The sequence below is a fragment of the Cygnus olor genome, chromosome 6, assembly GCF_009769625.2.
Source record: "Cygnus olor isolate bCygOlo1 chromosome 6, bCygOlo1.pri.v2, whole genome shotgun sequence".
Classification (NCBI taxonomy): domain Eukaryota; kingdom Metazoa; phylum Chordata; class Aves; order Anseriformes; family Anatidae; genus Cygnus; species Cygnus olor.
Window position 1 is genome coordinate 20,961,565 of NC_049174.1, and position 27,088 is coordinate 20,988,652.

At 34.9% G+C, this 27,088-nt stretch overlaps 1 protein-coding gene and 1 long non-coding RNA gene across 2 annotated transcripts in view; one reads left to right on the forward strand and one right to left on the reverse strand.

Annotated features, from left to right (window-relative positions):
* Positions 1 to 19,854, reverse strand: part of LOC121072255 — a 97,942-nt gene extending 78,088 nt beyond the window's left edge. Inside the window, exons 1-2 of the long non-coding RNA XR_005821093.1 lie at positions 19,690 to 19,854; positions 18,439 to 19,039 (exon numbers count right to left, since the gene is read on the reverse strand). This is a non-coding gene — a long non-coding RNA (uncharacterized LOC121072255). The remainder of the gene's footprint in view (positions 1 to 18,438; positions 19,040 to 19,689) is intronic.
* The window catches only part of LOC121072245 (sodium channel protein type 1 subunit alpha-like), a 97,722-nt gene continuing 89,479 nt past the window's right edge, over positions 18,846 to 27,088 (forward strand). The window contains 1 exon segment of the mRNA XM_040561688.1: positions 18,846 to 18,972. The gene's annotated coding sequence lies outside the window, so the exon portion shown is untranslated.

A 27,088-nucleotide genomic window follows, 5' to 3' on the forward strand; every position in this document is an offset into this window, starting at 1 on the left:
TTTTGTCTAGCCAGGAAATTTCTCTTGCTCTTTCAGTATCTTAATCCCAGTAATCCATACATTTGTCACTTCCAAAATGGACTACTGCATATGTAGCTGCAGATTTATCACCGAGTAATTTGTCTGCCCATAAGAGAAATAAAAATTGTGTAGCCTATCAACTTCATTTACTTCTGAGAGATGTATTTTTGAACCTGGATCCTTTATAGCCTTTCTTGGAAATTACCTCTCCTTACCCAATCTTGCCACAAATAATTAGACAGATGTATGACTGCAGTGAGGTCCATAACTGAGTCTCATAATCATTCAGGTTCAGCTTCATCTTATCTGGGAGCATTTATAATAGACAGCCAATTTGATACGTTTGGTATGTGGTAGTTGTACAAAATCCAGGATGGTACAAGAGGTCATCCATTCAGTGAATTTAATTTACTTTCAGGTTGACTTTCATCTTTTGGTTGCATCTTACTGTGTTATTTATCTCCTGACAATCTCTGAATGTTTAGTTATTTAAAAAAAAAAAAAAAAAAAAAGCCTTAGGTCTTCTTTCTGCATTTTGGGCATGCATGAGAAATGATTAGTGAAGACTGCATAGAATCAGGAAATTAATACGATTTCCTGTTCAGGATTTACATAATTTGGAAGTGCATCATGCATAAGTATATATCACAGCCAGGTTTTCTAGGGATCAGAAGAGATTTTTTTTAAAGAGTTTTTATTCAATTAAAGATAAAGCCTTTGAATTCCAGAGATCTTTTATGGAGCTAAATGTCTCAATGACTTCTTTTTTTTTTTAAAAAAAAACAAAAGACATTGTATACACATTTGTTATGATGCAGTTTGTTTTTACATTTCTCCACTAATTGTTCTTAAGGTATTTATAATCAAAATTGGGGAGCTGTATTTACTTAATCACATCTTAATGTCTGCCAGGATGTACAATATTACGAAGACAATGTCCAATGAGCTTATTTTTATTTATTTATTTATTTTTTACCATCTTGCCACCGCACCTCTAATGGTGGGGGGTTTTTATTGCTTTTCACTGCCTCAATTTACCAAGCTGAGTTGTACCACTAGGAAGTACATTGTACCTAAGCTAAATGCATGGATGCCCAGATAGTGAGTTTTTAAGTCAACTCAATAGAGATGTATTTTGCTTCATTTTGTTCTTTTGCTCTATGATGAGGAGCCATTTGGTTTCTTCCTTTAACTGAAGAATTGAAATGGCAGTCTGTAAGCAGATCTATATAGTGGCCACTACCATCTAAATCCAACTAGAAAAGTAACATATCTTACATTTGTTAGCAAGGCAGAAATTGTCCCTCCTTCAAAATTCGCCTCAATCATTAAATTTAACAAATTCAGCTTTTTGTAGCAATAAACCTTTTGATAAAGAACATGCAGAAATCTACTTTGAATAATCATAATTTCTGATATTCGTATCTTAGCCATGCATCTGAATGTATGCATGAGTCTAATATGAATCTAATGATATGCATCTAGTAATTACATACGCCCCTTAAACCAATAAGAGAATAAAAATATAAAAATAATGTAAATAATATAAAATATAAAAATATAAAATTTTAAAATATTAAAGTATAAATATAAACATATTAAAAATAAGTGTGATATAAAATATAAAAATATATATTCTGAGCTTTAAAGGATTTAATCAAAGCAATACTCCCCTACAAATTAATAGAATCATCCTCCCTCATCTTTCAGCTCTCTGCCAAGATTTCTGAGTATGGCAAAGAATTAGACTGAAGGCTTTAAAATTAGATCTCACCTGTCTCTCCACAAATGCTAATTAAGTAAAAAAGAAAAAAAACTCATTTTCAATGCTATAATCAGTAAATGTATCAAGGCTTTGGGGGCTAAAATGGAGAGAGAGTGGATTAATTCTGCAGCATGTCTGCCAAGCAGGGGGTTAAATTTCTGAAGCAGGCAGCCAGCATGCTCTGCAGTAGTTTGCAGGTGTAGTTAGGACAGCAGCCTTTTGTGGTTGGAGCTCTCAGAAACCCAGTGATTTTGCTGATGCCTTTTAAGGGAATATTGAGAAATTCAATAAACTCCTGGATCCTTAGAGGCTTCTGAGCAAAAATGAACAGTATGAAATCCAGAGGCATGAACCGGCTAAAAAGATGTCTTCTGCACTATACAGATTCAGAAAAGTGTCTGTTATTGTAATAAATAATAAAAAACTGCTAGTGTTATTGCGTATGTTTGTAGGAACAGAGAATGGTATTAACATTTTAGCTTTTGTGGGTTTTGTTCCAAGTCCAGAATGTAAACTGATCTAATAATGAATTTCAACTTTAAAAAAATGCTAATTTTGTTCACTGTGACAATATTTTGGGGAACCAAGGGGAGCACAACAGAAACAGAATAGTGTCTGTGAATTTATTTCAAGTTGAATTTTTGATATAAGCTTATTGCATTTTGATTATTTTTTTAGGTTAAAATTGATGGGCTGAAGCACCATCGAATGAATTGCTAATGTATTGTGACCTGTGGAATAGCCAAGAATAGTAGGAAAAAACTGCAAGCTGATGGCCGGTGACACATGTGAAGTCATTACTACAGTGGTGTTTGTTGCATGACTTTTAAGCCAGGTGCTAACCTCTCAGTATATAAACGAAGCAGTCAGAAGGTACTTTGAGCTTTATTTTATCAACAATTGAAAAAGCAAATCAACTCTAGGGGAGTTCATTTCTATCTGCCATATGGTGAGCGAGCTCAGAAAGCCTAAAAGCCAAAGACTGTGGTAGAGAAAAGGACCTGTGCTTTGGACAGGGCAGCTACTGAAGGGTAGCAAGCAGTGTAAGATTTTTCCTAAAAGCCTTGGTGTCTAGATAAGTACCTTAAACATCCGGTGGCATAGTTAGACCTAAAAGTATTTGTGCTATACCATGCCTGAACCCAGAGCCTTCAGAATACACACATGCGGGAGTAGGTCCGCAGGAGTTTGTTTCAGTCAGATTGATGTTATTTACTGCCTCAATACCAGCCCAGTGCCATTTATTCTCAAAGCAAAAGCAGATGGGTGTCTTTACAGACTGCTATCCTCCTACCCCTGGTTTTTGTTTCGTTTTGTTTGTTTTTTGGTGTGTGTGGTGTGGTGTTTTTTTTTTCTTCTCCATTATTTGGATACAGAGAGACTTTGATTTTGGCAGGTGTAACGGAGATAAGCCTGATTTGCTGCTGCTGAACTAATTGCAAAGTAACTGATGCAGAGGAGAACCTGTTGTTCTGTGGAATGTGGTACACATCATGAAGAAATTCCTCATGTTCCCTAGGCCCACCACCCAAAGAATTACTGGTAAGTACAACACTGAATGAAGTTGCCTTCTGCTTTTTTCAGGATCTCTTTATAAAGCATCTAGTACCAGTATTTTTAATGGGAAATTCAAGAAGAATAATTAGATATTACCTAAGAATGTTGCCAGTTCTCTACCACTTGTAGTATAACACTGTGTCTCAGCATTTCAGAAAATGGCAAGACATCCTAACTAAAAATTGTGGGGCTAAAATGCAAATAACTTACTTTTAACTCATATATTAAGAAAACTTATTATGGTACCTAAACAGATGTCTGGCAAATAGTGGTTCCTCTAATCTTAAAATTTTGCAGTATTTTTGGTTTTATTAACCACCAAAATTATCCACTAAAAAAAATGTATTTATTGGAGTAGTGTCATTCTAATGGAAAATAAATAAAGGAGGTTACTTAATTCTGGTGGTTGATAATAAGATACAAGCCCTGTTTCTGCTTTACAATATGAAGACAGCAGTCCAGATCTCTCTAGGATTTTAGTGATTGTGAGCAGTTACCATTTGATGGCTGTTCAGCACCCTATGTGAAATGCATTAGTGATTTTTTGGGGCAACGTAAACAAGCCTGCATTGCTGCTCTGCCTGTTCTCTATATAAATAGACAGGAGAATTCTCCAGAGATGTTAGTCTGGCACTTCTCACAAGCTTTGCGTTTACTTACTATTTATTATTAATTGTTAAGTGCTTCCACCACACTTGATACTGTGAAAAGTAGAAAGATACAGTCCCTGCCCTGAGCAGCTTACTTTAGAAGATGAGCAAAACCAACTTATTCTTCTTCTGTGCAACAAATACTGTTTTCTTTGTGTTTTGTTCAAGTTCCCTAAAACTCTGATAATATGGGCTTCAAGGCAGGTTATATAACATTGCTTTACTGACTTTCAGATTACCTGGTTCAGAGAAAAAAAAAACACAAAAAACTATCAGACCATACTTGCCTATATGCATTGTGACAGGTTTTCCTGTTCTGAACTACTACTACTCTCATTTCTTATTCGAGGTTTGAAACCATTTTTGAAAGCTATCAAATTACATGTTAAACTCCCCCAGAAGAGAAAGAACAAACCTCTGGGTGGGAAGACAAGCCAGAGTCGTCATATACTGAATAGCAGGAGAGGCATGATACTACTTGGAAAAGTCTCTGACTAGTCTGTGTTCCCTTCTCCATAAGCGAAAAGGTTTTGTGATTTTCCTGGGAATAAAAAATAAATAAATAAATAAAGGAATTAATAGGTTAAGCAAAGGTGGCATTTGCTTGAAAAAAAAATGAAGTATGTACACTACCCTATATACACCATATTTTGTAACTAGAATGCATATGATTTTATTTTTATAAATTCTCCTCTGTATTAAGGATCAGTTTTTGGAAGGCTTCATAACTAGTAACAAAGTGCTAAATGTTAAAGTGTGGGTGGATGAGGGGGAATTTTGTAACTAAAATGAAAGGATAACATGGAAGGAAACAAATAACAGGAGATAGGAAAAGGGTGACCTGAAGCATGCACAGAAAGAGAGAAATAAAAATATTCGGGGAAAAAAGGAGAGGTAGAAGAAAAAATGTGATCCAATCATGACAAACATAAAGCATCTCTGCATTCTGTGTGCTTTACTTGTATTAGGCTGGTCTATGAATGAGTTGGTTGCTTTAACTGGACGAGCAGTTATAATGGAAAAAAAAAAAAGTGGGGATTGGAAGCAGTTAGTCTGTGGGCTTCTGACTGGAGGACTGTTAAGGTACCAGGTCAGAATAGATGAGTGAGTGGACTCCTGGCTCAGCTGTTTAAAGCTGGCCCACCAAAGCTAGGTGGGCCACCAAAGTTAGGACTACAGGAGCACTGCCTGCAAAAATGGTAGACTGTCTTCTAAGAGGGGTGGTAGGTGTTTGGAGCTATTCAATTTCCTGTTAAATATAGAGAAACCTAGGGCATCTTCAGGTAATAAGCTTTAGCTAAACAGATACTCTATATAGACTGTTCTGAATCTTTTTCCTGTTGGTACCTGCTTGTTTCTGTTAAATCAGGGTTATCTCGTCACCATCCACTCATGAAATTCTCAACTAGAAGATCTGCAGGTGCCAGCCTTAGCTGGAAACAAGTACTAAGAATTCAGAAAAACTGATGGGATAGCTCGCTATCACTTTTTAGGTTAGGATACAACCAGACACTCCTCATTAACATTACAACCCATCCATAAAATTAAGAACCTTTTAAATAGAAGTATTCAAGTCAGTATTCAATATCAGTAGTCTATTCTAAATAATCTAACACCATCACAAATATCAACATACACTTTGCAATAAGTGAGGCCCAAAGGGATCTTGACAAACTCATATTTGTTTTAAAGAACAGGCTGAGAGGAATACCAAGCTGACCCAAGTACAGCTTCTCTCAAAATGTGGCTAATGCGAGGTGATCAACTGATGAAAAAGGCCAACTGAACTCTGAAAGTGCATTAGAACAGGCCACAGAAGCAAATAACAGGTTGAGGATCAATATTTCAGACACTTATCAGTAAATTCAAGCAAAACTAACTTAGACACTAAATACTAAAGACAGCTTCAATGTAATGACACAAACACAGATAATTGAAAGTATTCTTTGTGTTTGAAGCTCTTGACTATGTGGTCAATTCTAAAATTAAGCATTCTGGATAGCATCTGAACACTATAAATGGAGAGCGAGGGGAATTAATCTTTAGTTCTAACCGTTTAGACAGCACTGAAAGGCAATCAACAGCTACAGAATGCTGGCAAAAATAGTTCTGAATTCTTTAAAAGGTGACAATATGTAAAATTAGGCCCAGGCTTAGTTCCAACAAACAGAAATGTGTTTTTTTTTTTTTTCAATTTCCACAGATATATATATTGCAAAATGGTTGGAGAAAATAACTTTGGGCGTGATGCTCTGCCAACAAATTACTTTGTATTTGCTGAGATTTTAAGTAACGATAGGCTAAAATCTTCTGAAACTTCATTTGTTTGGATTTTCAAATTACAGGTATATACAATGCTTCAATCTTCCTGAAAACAGAAATATTAGATACTAGACACATTTGAAAAAATAAGAGGTTGTTATTGCAAAACAGCACAGCATGCATATATACTTTCCATTAGAGACTCTTCTGTACAGAAGCACACACATGTACAAAATTTCTGTCTCTGATCAGTTCTTATTTCTCATGATCAAACAAGTTCCCATTCCCAGCCTGTCTCCTATGCTGTCTTAGCTGGGTATGGCTTAGACTGTTTTTATCTCCATATCATTTGGGTACAAGCAGCAAGATAAGGTGGTAGAAATGCTTCCTCTGTTCCTGTATTTCTACCCTACAGCATCTGCAGGGAAACCAGGCATTGCAAGCCTGAACTACAACATGTAGGCATACACAACAGAGAAATACCTGTCTAGATGCAATACCTGTCACATTTTTTATATATATATATATATATATATGTATATATGTATATATGTATATATATGTAGGCTTTGAAAATATTATTTGATAATGCCTTGGGTTTTTGTTTGTTTTATGGTTGGCTTTTTTTTTTTTTTTTTAAGTATAATTTGTCCAGTTTGAAATTTCTGCTTGTGGTAGGTGTCCATCTCTACTGGTTAAAAGAATTGTTAATGTAAGCAAAGAAGCATATTTCATTTTGCTTTCTCTGCCGAATTGTAAAACAAAACAAAACATAAAAACACCATAATATAAAAATAATGTTTGCAATCACTTTATGTTTTAGGATGTAAATGCAATCTAATTTCAGCAGTAAAAGCAGTGAAGTAGGCAGCTTCACATGGGTGCATACTAGGAATACCTTAAGAAGCAGTTAACATTTCAGTAGCAAAAACTTTGAACCACAGATGAAAACTGAGCCACAGCAATAGAGGAAAAAGTCATACATAGTTTTATGCATTTTTTTTTCCAATAATAAGCTCAGGAATTTTAGTTTACCAAAACCAATAAAACTCTAAGATTTAGATATTAATAAAAACAAAATCATATTTTTCTACTGTATTATATATTGCATTTTATTCAGCTATTTATTCTATTTTATTTTTATTTTTATTATTTAGGGAGGAAAACTAATTCTCCCCATCTGAAAGTGTTTCAATGAGCAAGATCATGTTCTAGATGAAAGGTTTTATCTTTTTTTAAAATCATTAGTTTTCTTTCACAAAATTAATCATTTGTTCTACAATTTACTTGCAGGATTTTGGTCAAAAATTATCTAAGTCAGCTTTAGTAATTATTTTTCTTGTTATTAGAAGCTTAAGATCCTTTGGGAGACTGTCACATTATATGTCTATATTTATTTCAACTCCCCCTTGTTTCTTTTCAATAAGAAGCTAAGATCAATAGCTCTTGGCCTGCAATAGCTATGCAGAGCTCTTTGTCTCTGCAGGCAAGAAATCTCAACCTATATAAACAATGAATTCTCATCACCACAAAAAATGCAGAAAATGCTCTATTCTCCATTTATCCCGAGATTGTGTGAGTAATCTTCCCCTAATACTGATATATTCATAGCAGTTAGACTGCAAAGATATTTGGAAATAGGAAGGATATATTCTGGGGAAAATGCTGAAGGAATCTTGGAAATGTTCCATAAGCTTAATGTATTCTAGTGACTATTCCTAGTCAAGGAAAATCGTGATTCTGAGGCTTCAGGATTCTGTTGGATATAAAGTATGAAAAGCAAGGTAGACAGGCATTTGAATTAATGTAAGCATTACCAATGCATCCTAAATAGCTGGAACTGTACTTTTCAGTGTGATGCCATTTAGGAAAGACCACCTTTTATACTGCTCGAGTTGTTTCACGAGTTTCAGGCGTTTTTGTGGCGCTCTCTGGTTGTGTTTTGGATGTTAAGAGGTTCAAAAAATGCTGCTGTTCTGCATCTCCTGGGAGGCACCAAAACCAACCAACCAACCAACCAACCAACCCCTCATTCCAATTATAATTTTATTGCATTGAAAAGCAAATCACAAAAATGAATTTTCTTTCAGACACTTCATCTGCTGCTTATGATGGCAATGTCCAGAACATTAGCTTTCAAGGGTTTATAATAGGATCAGAACAATATATTTGCATAGTTTTTACCAAAATAAGACCAGAAGAGAACTTTTCCATTCAAAAAAAATCTTTGCAATTAAAATTTTAAAAGATTTGAAACATTAACAGAATCATTAATACAATTTGGAGAGCAGAGGATCCTTCAGCTCCAAAGTCAGGAGTCACATCTCAGTCATTTCTGACTTGCATATGCCTGCTGCTTCTCCTTATTGTCATTTTCAAATCTCAATTAAAAGATAGCTAAAAATACAGAAAATGCTTTCCTGCTATTGACATTTTAAGAAACTGCCATGTTTCACTTAAGGCAGTTATGCTGTTCCTAATGGGGTGGCATGCAGTGAGCACAGGCACTCATGTGACTCCCAGAAGGTTTCCTCTATAGATATATGCCCAAATGATACCAAAAATAAAGTCTGTGATTCCCAAAGACATTTGTGAGGATTTTCAGTGTGTTCAAAAGTAAATGTACACTAACAGTAATCATTGTGAATGTTAAGGGCAGATCACATTTTACCGGAATAGCAGAATACAGTTAAGCAACACATCCTTAACCAAATGAGAAGAAAAGGAGAGCAATAGTAAATAATTTTATCTTTGGTATTCTGCATGCTGAATGTTGACATATCAGGTATGGACTCCATTTTATGACTGTATATCAAAAGCTGAAATAAAGAAGATTAAGCACTGAAGGCTTGAAGAACAATAATATTATTCATTAATTATAGCAAGCCTCAGAAATTGTGACATTTGGAACTGCCAATGGAGGACCACCAATCTTACTCCAAATTTATAAACTTTAAAAATTACATTTGAAAGAACTATTGATTAGTTACATGCATGTCAATTCTGGGTAAAATACTGAAGCATTTTGGACTTGAGCAAGAAAAAATGTTTAGAGGCTAAAGCTGTAACTACAGTAATCAGCATAAAGATAAATCTTGTCAAATTATTCTTTTTTGACTAGATCATAGATCTGTTTAAACAGGAAAATGTAGAAGCACAGTTGTTGTTGTTGTTTTAAGGCTCTAAGTATTACCTTGTTAAGCACTTACTTTATTTGAAAATAATAGAGACTAAATTAGGTGGGCTAAGCCTGGACTGATAAATTTTAAATATTAGTAATGAGGAGATGTAATTAAGTGGTATTTCTAGGAAGGATCCCCCTATGAATAAGTTCTTGATTTGGTTTGTTTAGTACTTTTGTCAGTTATATAAACAATGCTGTAATGTTTTTAGTGGTAAAGTTTATAGATGACATGAAAACAGAACAAGGTCAACAAGGTTGCTATTTTAGAGCAAGCTGGGTAGTCTGCTTTAACAACTTAAGTTAACCACTACGTTTGTGTATAGCCAAATGTAAGATACAACAATTGGGACTTCAGAAAGCAGAATAGAAAATTTCATTTTCAAATGGAAAAAAAAAAGAATAAATGAAATATTCAAAGACAAAAATGGCCTTAAAGTAAATGGTCTGGGAAAGAAGGCTGATGTGATCCTGTGATGAACAGAATGGGAAGCAGTGAGTGGAAGCAGGGACATGAGGATGGTATCAGGCATCTCATCAGGTCTCTTCAGAATATTCTGCATTTTGTTCAAGAAACATTTTGGAGTTCTAACATTTTATGGGGGAGCCGCAAAAATGTTTTGAGGTACTGGCAATGAGATTTATCCAGGATTAAGGAATTAAAATTATGAATTTGCTGAAGAGAAAATTAAAAAGCCCATATGACTGCTGGAGAATATATTATGCTGGGACTTCTCAGCATGTCTGTCAACAAAGTAATATAACATAACAGCCAGCAGTTCATAGTAGATAAATTCACCTTGTAAAATGCAATTTATTGTAAATAAATTTTGGAACAGCTTAACACAAAAGGATATACCACTGGTCTGGGCCTTTAATTCACATTCAAAGCAAATAAGGTTTAAGCTGTTCAGTTCCTCTTTGAAATTTGTTAGCTTAGCAATTTTTCTATTAATTTCAACTTAAAAGAGTATTTTCTTACGACTAATATGGACAGTTCTGTTTTAAGATGACTGTAATCTAATTGTGTCCTTTAGAGGTCATAAAAGAACTTCTCCCTGATGCACAGATTAGTCAGCTGTATTCTATTTATTCCTTTTTCTCTGAATTCCTTTGAGGCAATATAAATTTGCCACTGGGGTTTAGTTTTTGGAATGCACCTGTAGTCTGAAGGAATAGTGGGAATTAGCCAGCTGTACCTTGCTTATGAAATCAGCTTTAAAGTGATTGTCAGGCTTGGGGCTGCAGCTCAGCAGATAAAAGTTTTCAAGGGCATTTTCCATCCTATCCTGCAGCATAGGACATCTTGATGCCTTTCACCTAGCAATCACTTGCCCTTGGAGGCATTGGCAACGTTTCTTTTGCTTCTACTCTGTACCCTGTGTCACCCAATTATTTCATCTCCTCCTGATTTCAGTCAAAAGAAATAAATCCACGGTTTCAGTAGAGTAACTGGGCTAAATCTAGTGGAGTGAAGCTCAGACTAAGCATTCTAGCCTGTGAGGACTGCAGTTCTATGAAACAATGCTGCTTTTATATTTTCCACCTTTTATTTTACTTAAAATAATTTAAATATCTGAAAGTAGCTGAAAGTGAGTGAAATCATGAGGAATTAGCATTAATTTCTATGTTCCTATTGAAAATACTTAAGATTATCTCTTGGTAATGGCAGATTTAAACATATTGTTCCAGTTCCAGACTGGGCTTACTCTACTCTAGCAGATTCTGAGTGACACAAGGAGAGGGGAGAAGGAAAACATCTATAGACCCTTACAACCAGTATCAGAGTAACCCTGCTTAGGCAAGCAGCTACTGCATAGTTAGCATCCTCACGGAAGTCCTATGTCAAAAAGGGGGGGGGGGGGGGCAAAAAAAAAAAAGACTTGATCCTGGTCTCTGAGTATTGGAGGAGGTTTGTGGAAAATTTAGTGGGAAACCCACTGTTTCCAGAAAGACGGTAAATCAAAATAGAAATCCTGGAGGAAGGTTTGAGACCACAGAGCTGTGGTTATAGGCAGAGAGTTCTATGAACTTTTCTATTTAAGTATACCACAGGAATCATCGCATTTCTTGTGGGAGAGAGCTCAATCTCCTTCCCAAGTGACTCCATTTAGACTTGGAGCTTTTAGCTGGTTTCAGTCAGTTCTTCTGAGGTAAGAGAGCAGATAGGTTTGCATTGCTTTACTTCCACCTTTAGACACAAGGAGACCAAAATTTGTGTTTTGGAAGAAAATGACTCAAAACTGATGTAAATTGAGATACTGGTTTTCAGGAGGAACGTGGTCTCTGACAGGGCTGTAATAGGCATCCTTGTACTGCAGTGTGGAGGATGAAGAGGTGAAACTTGTTTTCTCAAGGTCACATTACCACAGGTTCCAATAACAATTAAAAAAAAAAAAAGTTGAAGAACTAAATATGCAGTAAAGAATTTTGTTTTATTAAAGTGTCATAAATAATAGAAATTGCTGAATTCAGATGAGGTGATCTGGAAAAAGCAGGAAAAGTATTTTCCCTCGCTGACCTCCAGTTAGTGATTTGAGTATAGCTATAGCTGAATCTTGAAGAGCCACTCGGTAGAAGTGGCTGAGGAAAGGGGAATTTCTGCAACAGATTTTTGTGAGATCTCATTGTTTGAGGGAGTGTTGAATCAATCCAAAAGAGACAAACATAAAATTCTAATATTGTTAAAACACACAGCTATTTATGTACTGCTTTGGTCAATTTGTTGTTAATTTTATTTTTAGTCTGCCTGACAGCAAACCAAACAGTGGCTCACAAGGACATTCAGTTTACTTTTAAACAATAGGGAATGAAAAAGAGACAGCTCTGTCAAAAAGATGAGCAAGATAAGCAAAATAATTTATCTGTCCAAAAATAACACAGAGTTATATGACTCTTTGTCCTGTAAGATTCAAAATACTATTGATGATTATACAATTATTATGTTGTTATTAGTTCAGCATTTACTTAAATGGAGGTATTATTCAGGTAATAGGTTTAAAAAAGGTTTAGGTAACAGGTTTAAAAAAGAAGGCATTATAGGATTTACTGAATTTTCTTTAGATTAAACAGAGTTGAAATCCTTCTTAAAGCTTATATGTAGTGCTCGTAAGCATGAGACATGGGGCCATTTAAGCTGTAAGTGAAATGTGTACACAAGCCTGACTCTATAAAGAGTGTTGTCAAGGAAATATCTTGCTATATAAATAAATAATACAATGCATATAGGTCAGCCAAGGACTGACCTCAGAACCTGGGCTTTGCAGGGTATAACTAACAGCACCCTAAATCCTCCTGCTCTGGAAGGCCTCACGACTTACAAAGAAGATTTGGAATATCTGGCATGTTGGATCACTATCTCTAGGTATGGATGCAGGTTTCATGTTTAGGCAAAAGGTATTGACATGAAAGACTTGTCTCATTCTTACTAGTCTTTTTCTCTGGGTTGATGGAGAAGAACTAAAGACAGAGTCGTGATCTGACCTAGAGACCTGTACATCATCTGCATTTAATCCACTGGATAAAAAGGCTGAACAGTAACCATAGTGCGCATGTCCAAAGTTTGGATGTGGAATATATATCCTGAAAAGCTCTGATTACTGCTCAGTAAGTCCTCTATTGAAAACAGCTGCAGATGCCAGAGACACAGGCTTTTTAAGGCAATTTTGAGCTCTTATAGATTGAGCTATGTTCAATTAACTATCAATCTCCTGGGATTAAAAGAAAGAAATCAAAGAGAATCTGTCATCTACTGGAAGCATCCAAATGATGCATGTAGGAGGAACAGAATCCAGGAGTAGGAACATCGTCTTTGGTGGGGAACATATACATATTTTGGAAGAATGTGACTAGTCACCCACACCTTTGCTACCTTATTAACTACAGTTAATAAGCAGATTTCTAAAATCTCAGGCAAAGTAGAACACAAAAAGTATCACTTTTCTATAAAGAACCAGATATGAATTCTACTCTTTTTTCTAGAACTATAAGTATTTCTAAGAACAGAAAAGAGATTAAAACCTAACACAGGCCTAAATATAGTTTGCTTGACAGGCCTAGGTTCCATGTCAACTGAAGAACTTGAAAAATAAGCTACTTGGATTCAGAATGACATTGATCTTTCTATGTCTTTTGTAGTTTGCATGTTGCTAGAGGGTATGACCAGTCTTGTGAACTTGTTCATGTAGTAGGTCTCTCAAGATTTTGTGTTGGGCAGTTCTGTGTCTGTGCTGAATCAATATCACAAATGATGCATGCTGAGGGCTATTTAGGATGTTTTCTGAAAAAAAAAAAAAAAAAAAGCCTTATTGCTATTTGTCCCAATGTTACATTTATTATGCTGAACCACAAATTTGTTTTGCTTGACATTGTTCTTAGGCACCAACTCGGCTTGGAGTTCAAAGTACCAATGCTACAATTTATAAAAAAGTTTTTTGTGGATGACTTACAACTTTTAGTCTCCAAAGCTACACGTGTATTATTACTCACTATTCAGCTCACAGGGACTAGTTTAGGGAGTTTTATTAGAAAACAAAACAAAACAAACAAACAAAACATAAAAAAATATGCAAAACAACAGAGTTTTGTTTTTTTTTTAATGAATTAAGTACAAAAACAGTGGCATTGGAAATCAGTGTATATATACTTTCAGGGGTATAATAAGCAGCCCTATAAATCTTACCAAAATGTGGGAAAGAAATTTAAAAGGCTGTCATTCCTAGTTTTATTGGCAGAGGAAAAGATGCCAAAGAGAAGTCAAAGAACAATGTGTGACCATTAAGATGTGTGACCACTGTCACCTTGACCTACTCAATGTTAACAGAACTGAATTTTAGAACTTTTTTTTAATTATTATTTGGTTTATATTTTATTCAGTTATATTTTAGGATTACATATAATGTTAAATATCTGAAACTGCATGTACGTAGAAAATTATATTATTGGTGATACCTATTTGAAGAATTTGCACTGAATATGGGGATTCAGTTTTCACCAATCAATGCCAGAATACTCAAGCATTTGGAGGAAAATCAGGGATCTTTTTGTAAATATGTAGAATACTAAACAAACAGAATAGTCCAGAAAGGAGACTTGAAAACATTGACACATTTCATATTTAAAACATAGAAGTTAGTATGTCTGGAAATATTAGTACTTTTTAAAATACTTTGTAATATAGTTTCAAGAATGGTAAGTAAATATTATTCAAGAATAATATTTAGAATTGTACTTCTGCCTATTCAGATATTGGTTCTAGTCAGACACTCCATGAATTTTAGTCAGGTAAAGGAGAAGAAACTTCCTTTTTGACTAGCCTGCCAATTATTGTTATTGTGATATGACTGGATCAAATCATAAAAAAGTATATGCAAAGTAGATTTAGCATGCTGTTTAATGGTCTTGACCTGTTAGGTACTATTCAAAGAAACAAATTAAAAGCTTTTGCTACGTAGTTCAAAAAAAGGAGAAGTGCATTTATTGTTTTTTTCTAACTGAAGTAGCACATACATTAAAATGTCCAATGTTATCAGAGAGACTGGGATAATGGATTCATTTTATACGGAAAAAACAGTCTATTGATAAGAGTACATGAGATCAGGTCTAAATACACAGTTTCATTATGGTATTGGGTTTTATTTTTTGAAAACTGTGATCCACTGTTTACACATTTCAGCTTGAATCACTTGTGAAAGTTGTTCAGAAACACAAGGGAGAAATTATTTTGAGAAAAGAAAGCAAGGTCAGTGAAGGATAGAGGTGGTGGTGGAGAACCAAAAAACTGCACCTCAAGATATTGTAGAAGTCTCTCCAGTCAGTGATACTGGAGCATTTTAATGTTTTACCAAATCCCAAAGGGAATCTATCTTAGTATGAGCAAACCTCAAGTAATGATTTATTTATGCACCAAGCATCTTAAAAGCAAGGTGTCTAAAAAAAAATCATTTACTCAAGGTTGTTGGCAGGAATAATGTCTGTGAGATACTGCTTCCCTCATTTCAGCATGGAATAGAACCCTGTTGAAGTAAACTCAGCCAGTAAGGATAATGTTAGAGATGAGCATTGTTAACTTCTGACAAATTTTACATGAAATGAAAATTCCTGAATTTGTTTCGTAAGTTTACAGTATTCTGTGATACTAGCAGTATCTTTTTAAGACGTGTTATAGCTGAACAGTCGAGATTGTTTTGTACTTACTACTCACATGTTAAACTCTCAAACATTTATATTTTTATCTCTGCTCTTGCGTGATAGGCAATCTAATCCATTCTTTTCCAGTCTAACCATTGTGTCCTACAATCATTTGTATCCTTTTGCAGAATACAATTTAAAAAATATTTTTTTTCCTTTTAAACTGTTCTTATTTACTTTGACAGAAATCTTTCTGCTACTGGGACACTAGAATAATGCAGTTTGGAGACTGATATAAAAGACTTACTTTCTTGCTGCTGTCAAGCATTACACTCTACCACTCACATCATCAGTGCAGCTGGCTCAGAAACAGTTTTTCATCAACAGCCCTATATGAAAGCAGTTATTGTATCAATTTGTATTAAGATATTCTTGACTCGCCAGCAGAAGATCAGGCCAAGTTAATCCAGAGCAAAAATGCTTGTAAGAACTATCATAAATCAGGAAGTTTTGTAGCCCGATAGCAGAACAACTTAGCTAAATCCTGAGTGAGGTAAATGATTTTTACACTCCAGACAGAAACTATGGGTCGAAGGTATATTCTGAATGATAATAATTTAATGTTTACAAGTGATTACTATGTATTTTACTTATCCTTGTTATGAAGAAGTATGATGAAGCTAAGTAATTGTTCTGCAATTAGATATATAGGTTGTAGGCAAGATCATAGAAAATAAGTCTGGAAAAGCTTTATCTAGTACATCATTTTGCCAGAGATGGAATCAGCTGTATCAAACTTGTCTAACAGATATTTGCCTAAACTGGAACATCAAACAAACTGCGTATTGTTTTTGTAATGCTGACAGTCAAGTTTGCTAGTCTGTTCATTCAGATAGCACGATAGCATTTTCTGTTCAATTCCTGTGCGTTGGGTTTGTTTACCTATAATTTATTCCATAAAATTTATTTATTTTTCTACCTGATGCAGTCAACTTTTGATTTTCTGTAGGCAGATTACTGGGTTAGTATCTTAACTATGCCATGGCTGTGGAGGCATCTGAGCTGTCTTTTGTAGAGTAGTTTGGCTGCTTTGTAGTTCTGAGTGCCATGATCAACAGAATCACCAAGCTTTTGCACTTCAAGGAAGCCCTCATTGTATGTTCCCATAGCCTAATACAGGTCTTGATATTTTGATCTCTTGATTAACCTGGGCCCAATGTGTAAACAGTTTTCTTGTTTTTCTAGCACTCTTTTTTAACAAATGCAACACTAAAAGTAAAGGCTTTTGAATTTATAAAAAGTTTTAATAGGTAACCCTCAGAAGTCAATACTAATGCATGAAAGAATAAATGCACCAAAGTATTTTTGATGTTATTTGCTGATGTGGTTAGATAAAAAGTTACTGATTTCAAATACAACGATTGTTTAAAAAATCACTGTCAAATGATATGTCCCTTGCTTTTCTTTTTGTTTGTTTCCAAATAATAATTTAGCTGCACAGTTAGTATATTGAGTTATTAGTGATCTATCTTTACTGATCTTCCTTTTTTCTTTTTTTTTTGACATTCTCAAGAAAGCAGAGAAAATCATATTCCACAATGGACTAATGAAAGATATATTTCAAGAAAAAAAAAATTTAACTTGATCACATTTGGTGGAAAAGCCATAGTATGCTTATTTAGAAAAGAGAAATTATAATTAAAATAGATCTTTTTTAATTGATTTTTTTGTCCCTTTCACCTTCACCTTGCTTTTCCCATTTCAGATGAAATCATGTGTTTACTCTGCTAATGGCATAACTGTGTGTAATAGTCCCTGTACCTAAACTAACTTCTGTAAATTCCAGCCAGTGTTCCCCATCTTACTATTTTCAGGCAGGAATAATTTTGTATGGGTGCTTTGTGATATTACAACTTTTGCTGAGTTCAGCAATCTGTCTTTTGATGTTGCCACAATGTTGTTGCTGAGTTCCTTTCTCTAGCATTTAATGAAGCCCATAGCAAGTTTCAGAGCTGTATGGAAAATTATGTCCATTATTTAATCCATTCACCCCAATCACATCTACTTTAAAAAAGAAGGCACATCAAATTTGCTTTCATAAATACTGTTTCATGGAAAGTACTTTCATAAAATGGCATTAAGTATTATTAAGTCATACTTTCTTTTATTCTGCAGGTAATATATTCGTTGTCAACACCATACTGATCTGTGATTTTAAAAATTTGCATCCAGTTGCAATTACTTTTGAAAATGCGTAATAAAACTGTTTCAAATATAACTAGAAAACATAAGATGTACTGTCCTAGTGAAACCTTTCCCTCTTTTATGAGGACAAACTTTACCACTCAAACTATTCATTCAACAATAATTTGTATATGCATTATTAGTGTTTAAGGCTCTTTACTTACTATTAAGATATTCAAATAAAATATGAAATACAAGTTATAAGCAATGATTTTCATTAATGTAAAGCTGCTTTTTCTAAACAACAAGGTTGTGTAGGTTTCTAACTGCTGGCTAAACCTGGATATTTTTTTCTCCTCTTGTGCCCACCACAGAGGAAGTACTAATATGTTTCAAACAATAATAAACTAGAAAATATCCCAGGACTTCTCCCTGGGAAATATATAAAATAACTGTAAACATCTTCATAATCAGGAATGTATCTTACCCGTCCTTTTCTTGAACATATCAAAATCTCTATAGAGTAAGCAGTTTAACCTCTGTAACACCAGGTGAAACAGATATCAAATGGCTGTTTCCCCAGAAACTAACTTACTTGCATGCAGTAAGATTTATGCAAGGGAACAGCACTTCCCATTGGAAATTTATCCTAGTACTTTATCTTGTAACAATGCTTTTCTTTTACTCACCACAATGAGTAATATACAGACAAATGTATGCAGCAGCAGTCTGTCTCTCCTCTCTCCTTTCTTATTTTTCCTTGCTGTTGCTCTCCTATTAGCTGTAGCTATGCAGTCCTGTAGACAGTGTGAGAGGAGCTCTGTTACCTTGATAGTAAGTACAGATGCAGCTTTTGCACTTGCTCTCTGCCTCACGTTTGTAACACCCTCAGTCCTTCCGGTCATTAATTCCAGAGGAGGAATGACACCAGCATTTCTGAGCTCTTCTTGTGTTTTCTTCCAGAGCACTTGGGGAAAGCAGACTTCGTGATCTCCATGCTAACTACCAGCCTGCCTGCTGCCAGTTCTCCCTACTTCTGCCAGTGATGACATTCAGCTTGCTCCTCCACACAGGATACAGCACTGATTCCTCATTATGTAAGGCAGTCTAGGTCAAGTGTAGGAGAGACACTGCTGGCCCGAGCAAGCTAGTGGATTGCTCTCTCAGCTTCATGCTTCATGGGGTCTGGAAGCTGGATCCTGATCTTTGCTACATCTTCTTGGGTAAATGTTTTTGCATGATTTAAATGGTTACTGTGCTATTTTTCTATGCAGATAGCTGTCAGCCATGCTGTGAATTGCAGAGAGAATTTGCTAGGTGAAACCAGCTCTGTCAGCATGATTGAATTATCAGAGTAGTAGCTCTTCTAAGCATCTCAGCTTTAAGACAATTTACAAATAAATAAATCATAAATTGGGTTTGTTTAACAAACATCTTTTCTAGCCATATGGGGATTATTGCTGATTTCACTGATTAAGCAGTGAATGAAAGCCATTTGCTTAAAGGTGGTGTTTGGAACCATTATTGGATATAGCTATTAGCTCTGAGAGCTTTACTGCAGTTCTTGGCTATTGCATTGTTTTACACTTTAAAATAAAAATATGCTTTTTATTAAACAAAATGGAAAAAAATGCATTAAATTTTCTTGCACTCTTTGGTTATTTTTGAATGTAGCAGTTAAATCCAGGATTCTATTTCCTATTTATTGCATTAATGCATGAACCTATATGCTTCTGAAATGCATAAGACAAATACTGCAGATAAAATTACATCAAGTGACTGCTCTGCAGAATGCCAGAATAGTATGTTAGCTGGATTTATGTTAGAGGGTAGCTTTTTCACATGTACCATATAGAATTCAAAGATCTATATATATTTACATGTAGTTGAATACTAGTCCGTAGTGAAAGATAGATTTTTTTCAGACGGATTATACATACAGAGCATTGTCGGGTGCTGGAACATATGATTATACTGGAATGCAGCAGAAGAGGCCCTGGAAAGTAACAGCATAGCACTGATACTGCAGTATTATGTAGGGAATTTCAACAAGGATAGCTTGCTTGCTAAGGACACTTAGAATCAAATACATTCAAAAATATTTTTGATGTATTTGAAAGAGTAATTAGAAAATTCATGTTTTTGTACAGTACCTTGGACAGCAACTTTTTTCCTCCCCTAGTACTGCAGAGACTTCTTCATGGCAGTTGGGACCTTGTAAAAATTAAACACTATAAATGTAAGACACATTAAGGAATTCCAAAATATAGGGAAATAATAAAATTACCTGAGACGAAGTTTAATCAGTATGTGTATCAATCACTTATATTAACAGTTTGCTAACAAGATTTCATTTATTATGTTAATGGCTGTCAAAACAGAAAATAATACAAAAAAAAATAATAAAATTATTTTCTATTGACTATATGGCATTTACAGAATTTTCATGTCTAATAGGTATTTGTTCATTCTAGGAATAAATACCAAGGTCTCTTTCTTAAATTGAAATAAGGTTGAATATTAATATAAGATTATATGAATATAAGATTTCAATGGGAACAGTGGAATTAATTTAAATATGCCATGTTGTCCCACTCACTCTAACCTCCGCCCCCCCCCCCAAAAAAGGTGGTTCTTCACACTGTTCTAGAAATAACTGATAGAAATCAATTTTAACGCTTGTTTCTAAGTAATTTTTATTTAATTATTAAAAAATAATATTTTATTTTATTTTTTAATCATTTGCTAATCATATTTAAAAGCTTTCTTTCTCTGGAAAAGAACTGCCAAGCAGTCATTTTTCTCTTCATCAGTTACTTAATCACTTTTTACTTTTTTTTTTTTTTTTTTTTTTTTTTAGTAACTGTTAGGTAGATCTATTTTGTGATTTAGTAGAAAGACCAGGCCAGTGCCTTTATAAACTACTCTCAGCGAGAAGTTAGGTTCAAGAAAATATGATATGCTTTTGGTATTTTGAAATCACCTCTATTGCAATGCAATATATTACACCATATAATATTTTATAGACAACATTTTATAGTTCAGAATACAGAAGTATGTCTTGTAAACAAACTCAAAATAAAAGTATAGTATAGGAGCTTAGAACAAAACTGGTAGGCACCATGCATTATTGTAATGATGTACTTCACATTCTTTGTTTCTTGCTGCCTGAAGAGTTCTAAAATAGTTTTCTATTGTATTTTAGTACATTGTCCTGTTTTAAGAGTGGGAGCTTTTTCTTACTTGTTTAAAGAATCTATTTAAAACAAACAAACAAACTAAAAACACAAAATATTATCTTTAAATGTATGGTGTTTTTCTGGAAATGTTATTTTTATTTTTTGCACAGTAGTTCATAGCAGGACAGGCAAAGTGTCTCTCAGCACACAATGCTTCAGATGCTGGAACTGGGATACTAAGAAAATGGTGTTTCCTGTGTGTACTTATGTATACTATATTCTGGTATATCACTTTATGGCTGAAAAATTGAATCTGATCTGTATGGTATGTTATGAACCCACTATTATACAGGATATGGACCATTAGTGGTCACTGCCTCCTCCTGGTATTTTCCTGTGGTTTCATGGTATTGCCCAATCCATGGCTACATCAGTAGCTTGCTTTTGATATCTTGCATATTCCTGCACATGACAATATACAGCTTGAGTTTCTCGCAAACTTTTCTCTCCACTTTTCCTCACAGTACCAGTGTTTTCTGATCTACAAGGGACTGTACTTCCTTCATAGTCATGGAAATGCCACTTAAACTGAGGAGCATGGAAACAATATGGAAGTGTGAATTAAAGTATTTTAGAAAAATGTGTTTAGCATAAACAATGGGAATACCACTTTTTTTTTTATGATCCACCACATAAGCAAATTAGACTATTAGTTTCTATAAATAAATTTATATCTCACATGATTTCTGCCCACTTTGAGTAGTTGATAAATATATATATGTTGTGATGACAAATATATGCCGTTAGTGCTAATTTGAAAAAGAAAGACTGCAAACTGCATTTATCTGATGTAACATCTAAATTTAAGTCTGTAACACTACAATTCACAAGCTTTCCATGTAAGTTTGAACTCTCAGAAATTCAGATATTTCACTGTCCAGAAGTGCTAACTTTTATTTGCATTTAGTAGAGAAAAACATTACAATTGTGACAAAAATCAGTTGCTATAGAAATGGACTATGTTTATCTCTTTTGAAGATACCTTTTCAGCAGCTGGCAGATGTGCTCTCTTACTTTTGCAAGCAGTTATTAGTCTTTAATTAAGAGGATTTCCCCAGTTTTCGTTGAAATAAGTTGGAAGCAATCTTCTGTTCAGTACTGCTATAATCTGTGTAATTTTTCCAGGTCCTGGCTCTCCATGACAATATTCTTGATTGTATGTATGGCTTTTCTGTGACTGCAGTACATTGCGTTCACATAGTTTAGAAACAACAAAAGCCTCCTGGATCATCCTGTTCACCTGCTTCTCTATGGAGGATCTTAGATGGCTCTTTCCATATATATTAGATGGACTACTCCATTACCCAATTTCCACATCCACTGCAATTTGCAGAAATCATTCCCAGAAATAGAAACAGTTACTGTGAATACTGTGAAGAATCAAGGGAGATTTCTTAATGCATTGGCAAATAAAATGTTCCTCAGACATTGTTATTTCAGAAAGAAAATATTGCTCTTAGCCCTTTATTAGCTATGTATATAGAACACACTTTTGCTTTGTTGATTTCATGGTTTACTACCATGGTTGCACACCTAAGCTTTTAAAAGTTAATTTTAAAGATTTATTTATGTTAAAATAAAACTGTAATTGTTGCAACATAGAAGCTGAAATAGGATAGTCTCAAACAAAACTACATTCTTTTAAGTTGGGTTTTGTACGTCCCTGTCAGAGAGGAAGAAAAAAAAAAACTGTGCTGCAAAGGATAACCAGAGAAGGACTTTCAGATGAATCCTTTCATCTGCTGAAGTAAACCAGAATGCCCCATTGCCTGGTGATCACTAAGGTTGGGCAGTTTGTGGCACTTGAGCCAAAACCTTACTGTGCTGTTCTTCACCAGTTCTCTTAAATATTTGCACATTTGAGGGAGAACCAAGAGTAGAACTGGTCAAAATTTGTAGGAGGGTATGTGAACCACAAATCTGCATTAAAGCAAAGTTACCAGGTCTGCAGAATCTGAAATCTGCAAGATTGCAAACTCAAGGCTGAAGTAATGGAAATTTGCCTGACAACCATGTCCATGCTCTGCAGGTTGTGTACGTGCTCTCCTTTGGTTCTGTTGGGTGGCCGCTTCAGCCCATGTCCATTAAGGTGATTGCTCCTACTGTACTCAGAACAGAAGAAATTGTAACAGTACCTGCAGGGAGAAGTGATCAAAAGTTTATGAAGTAAATGCAAATATCATAGACTTTCTTGGTTTAGAAAATTGTTTTATTTTATTTTACTAGCTATCAGTAATGTCTTATTTGTTCAGACAGTAAAAAGGGCAGGTTGCATTTCGAGGGGGAGAGGGCAGGGAGATCATGTTTATTAATTTTCACTTTATCTTAGAGTTGAAGCAGCTACTGTAATTGAGAAATCTATACTTTTCATTCGTTTATTTTCTGCAATTGTGGTATAACATGTAAGTTTAAAACATTATAAGCAATCAAGGAATTTAGCGCTTTAGCTGTTAGAAGGAAGATGCTGTTGTGTTGATAAAGTCTTCGGACTCTCTCAAACCCTGTATCAGATGACTTGCTGTGGTTCAAGGAGCCATGAAAGGATCTTTTAAAGAAAACCACAAACATTAATTTTCCTGACACCAAATACTGGTGGAGCTGAACCTGAGCACCTGGTCATAGCAGTGTGTCCAGTGAAATCTGAGCTGAGGGAAATGCTACCTAAAAAAGCCTTCAGTATTTTGCTAAAGATATTTGAAGATTTCTTGAAGTCAGTGGTTATATTAAGGATCTTATTCTGCACCTCTACTGATACTTAAAGAAGGTCCTTTTAGGACTGCTGTAAACTGCATGCTTTCGTGATACACTGAAATTATTATTAAGCTGGAGAGAAACTTAATATGTTCAGTGTTATGTTCAGGACTAAACCTGTAGACACCTAAGTGTATCTAAAAGACTTTTACTACACTGTATTTATTGTTTAAGCTATCCAAATTCTAGTTTATTTTTTTTCATTTTGGTGTTCAGCTGATTTCAAAATGGAACATATTGCAGGAGCTATGCCTGTAAAATGTCAAATATGCCCAAACTGTAGCAAATACTGGAGGAATTCTTATTAAAATTCCAAGCTGAGATGTAACTATTCTGCCTTTTAACCTAGTGATAAATCTGTATTTATAAGCATCTGGCAATTCACCATTTCCAGAAATATCCTCCATGAGTGGAAAGATTTCTGGGAATGATCAGTTGGAATCAGCAATGATTTCTTGACATCTCTCTAGTATTTCAAATTTTAAGGATGATTTTTGAGTCAGAGGTGCTACTATCACTACCAAGTAATTTGTCACCTGCAAGTAATTTGTCACCTGTCTTTGTGACCCTGAAGAACTTTGCAAGGATATGAAAAAAAAATATATATATATATATATATTACACAGCTTTTATAATTATACCCAACTAAGAATTCAAGAGCCTGTTGGCTGATAATAATAATAAGATAAATGTTTATGGCTCTTGCTACCTTAGGGTCATAGGATGGAATTACATATAGGTAGTGGGGACCTGCCTGTGCTATTTAGTAGCCTACCAGTAGTGCCAGCATGAAAGCTAAATTCAAAACTGGTGATCAATGATAGCAGTGCTGGAAAGCATGTAAAGCCTTTCTAGATCAGTGGTCAGACACATTTAAAGGATACAAGCTGCATGGTTGTTTACAGCTTGGTCTTTTTCTGTGCAGAGAACATATGAAAGGTGACAACTTTTCAAAGCATGCTGTAAAAAAAAATGCAGAAATATCGCCCACCACACCACCACATTTTTTTTTCTATTGATATTAACCTTTTCAGAAACAACAATATTTTTATTCAACCTGCCGTTGGAGATGTAGGCTATATACCTTTTTTTTTCAGTATCTGAGTGTTAGTGATTGGACGTATGATGGTGTGTTTTAACTAAATATTTAGTGTCTTGAGGTTGCTTGCCGTGTTCTTTTAATCACTGTAATATTTGCACAGAAAATATTTAAAAATTTTTGAGATTAGACTTCATTGTTCTTGTTAGAACAACATTTCTATTGATAAATACTTGCAAATTAGGTATTATACTAAGAAACTCCAAGTGTTTGTGGTGAAGGGCCAAGTGTGTCAAGCCACCACTGGGAGTTGGAGAAAATTACATAATTTAGATTCAGGCAAAATTTAAGCAATCAAAACTTCATGATATACAAATATTAAAAATGAACAAATCAGACCAATACTGAAACTGAATCTAGGGGATCAAATTCACAATATCTGCCTGGATCACTGAACTGCAGGTTATGTTATAATATCTGTAAGTATCTGTTATATCACAGATGACAGCCTTGTTGTATAAAGGTATTAATTTGTTTTATTTTGTTCTATCTTTACATTCCAAAAATGCATTGCATAATGAAAAATCGTCTTTTTATTTTTGGCCCTTCTGTGCACCTTCCACCTTCCTAGTGACTGCCCAATTTCCTACCATACTGCACCCATCTTTTTCCAGCATGGGTGAAACTGTGGTTTTCAAGTGCTTGCTGATGGCCATCCCAGTTCCACTTCCTTTTTTTTTTTTTTTTTTCTGTCAAGGAAGAAAAGCTAGAAATGTATAATGCTGTCTGATTTAGCTCAAAACTGAGGCTGATCCAGCACAGCTGCAGTTTGCTGTATTAGCATTTACTGTTGCTTAGCAGTCTGAATTTTAAAAAGAAGCCTTTTTTGTTTAGATTCCAGATCTGGCTGCCCAGCTGCCATCTGAAAACACTGTAATGTATAGATCTGACACTGACGTGACAGTCATGTACCAGGCTGCGAGACTGGCAATGCAGTCTGTAATAGATGGAAATATCATATGACTACCAAAAGAACCTTTTTCCTTTTTATTTGTTTATTTATTTATTGGCTTGAAACAATGACTGAACATGTTGAGTCTACCTCTACTACTCTGTGGAGAAGTGTGGAACAAGACAAGGATAAGTAGCACTTAGCAGTGGCAGAGGCTGGTCTGGAAAGGTTTCTGGTGCTTTCATAATGGAATACCTGTACCCAATTTCCATCTCACGTTTCAGAGGCAAATAATTAACGGAAAAGAAATGAAAAATAGTAAGAATTTTTACTTGTTTAACACTGGATGGGGAAATCTACTTCTCAGCACAATCCTTGCCTCCTTGCTGAAGGAACACGGAGCTGTAGATTTTGTTAGCCAGACACTTAAAAAGCTGCTGGTAACAGCCGATTCACGGCTTTTGCCAGTAGATGGGGCTGTCTTTCAAGGTGATGTCTGTATCCCCTCGGTCTCCCTCCATCCTCCCCCATCCCCCTTTTTTTTCTTTCTTTCTTTCCTTTTTTTTTTTTTTTTCTGGCCTGCTATTTGCTGATTTGTATTAGGTACCACAGAGTGAGCCTCAGAACAGGAAGCTGAGGATGAAGCAGAGAGGATACTGCAGAGTGCTTTTTTTTTTTTTTTTTCCTCCTCTTCCCAATGCGAATGCAATGCAGCAATTTGTGAATACTTGGTAATCTTTTGAAACTGGGAATCTGAACACGTTTATTAGAGAGAATTTCATCATTGCTATCTCTTGGGGTTTTATTTTTCTTTTTCCTCATAATACATTTGAAATTCATGTTTTATCAGGTAAGCCAGCAGGACATTAAATCCTAGACCTCAGTTCACTTACATTAGCTGTCCATATGGGGTGTCCCCCCCCAGCTTTTTTTTTTTTAATATCATATTTGAATGTTTGCTTTGTAGTTAATGCTAAGCATATAAGTAAGGAGAAAATCCAGTTTGGTGGTTTTAAAAATGTTTTTAAAGCTGCAGTTAGGTGTGTTTAGCAGTATAATATTTTGTTACGAGATGGATTTCACTGGACTTCTATATTTGGATTCTTGCCTTGTTATTTGTTTGTGGGTTTTTTGCATGTTTGTTTTTTGATTTTTATTATTCAAGATTTTTCCCCTAAACTGTTTAGAAGTAACAGAGGTTATGTTGTTCCTTCACATGGAAAACATACAAAGGGCTGACCTTAGCTTTGCAGGAGTGTACAGCTTTCCTTCCCAAGGAGAAGCTCTTCTTTAAGGCTAAATGCTTTATCCAAATGGTTGGGGTTTATTGAAGGTGGAAGGGGCTCCCTCTTCTCTTT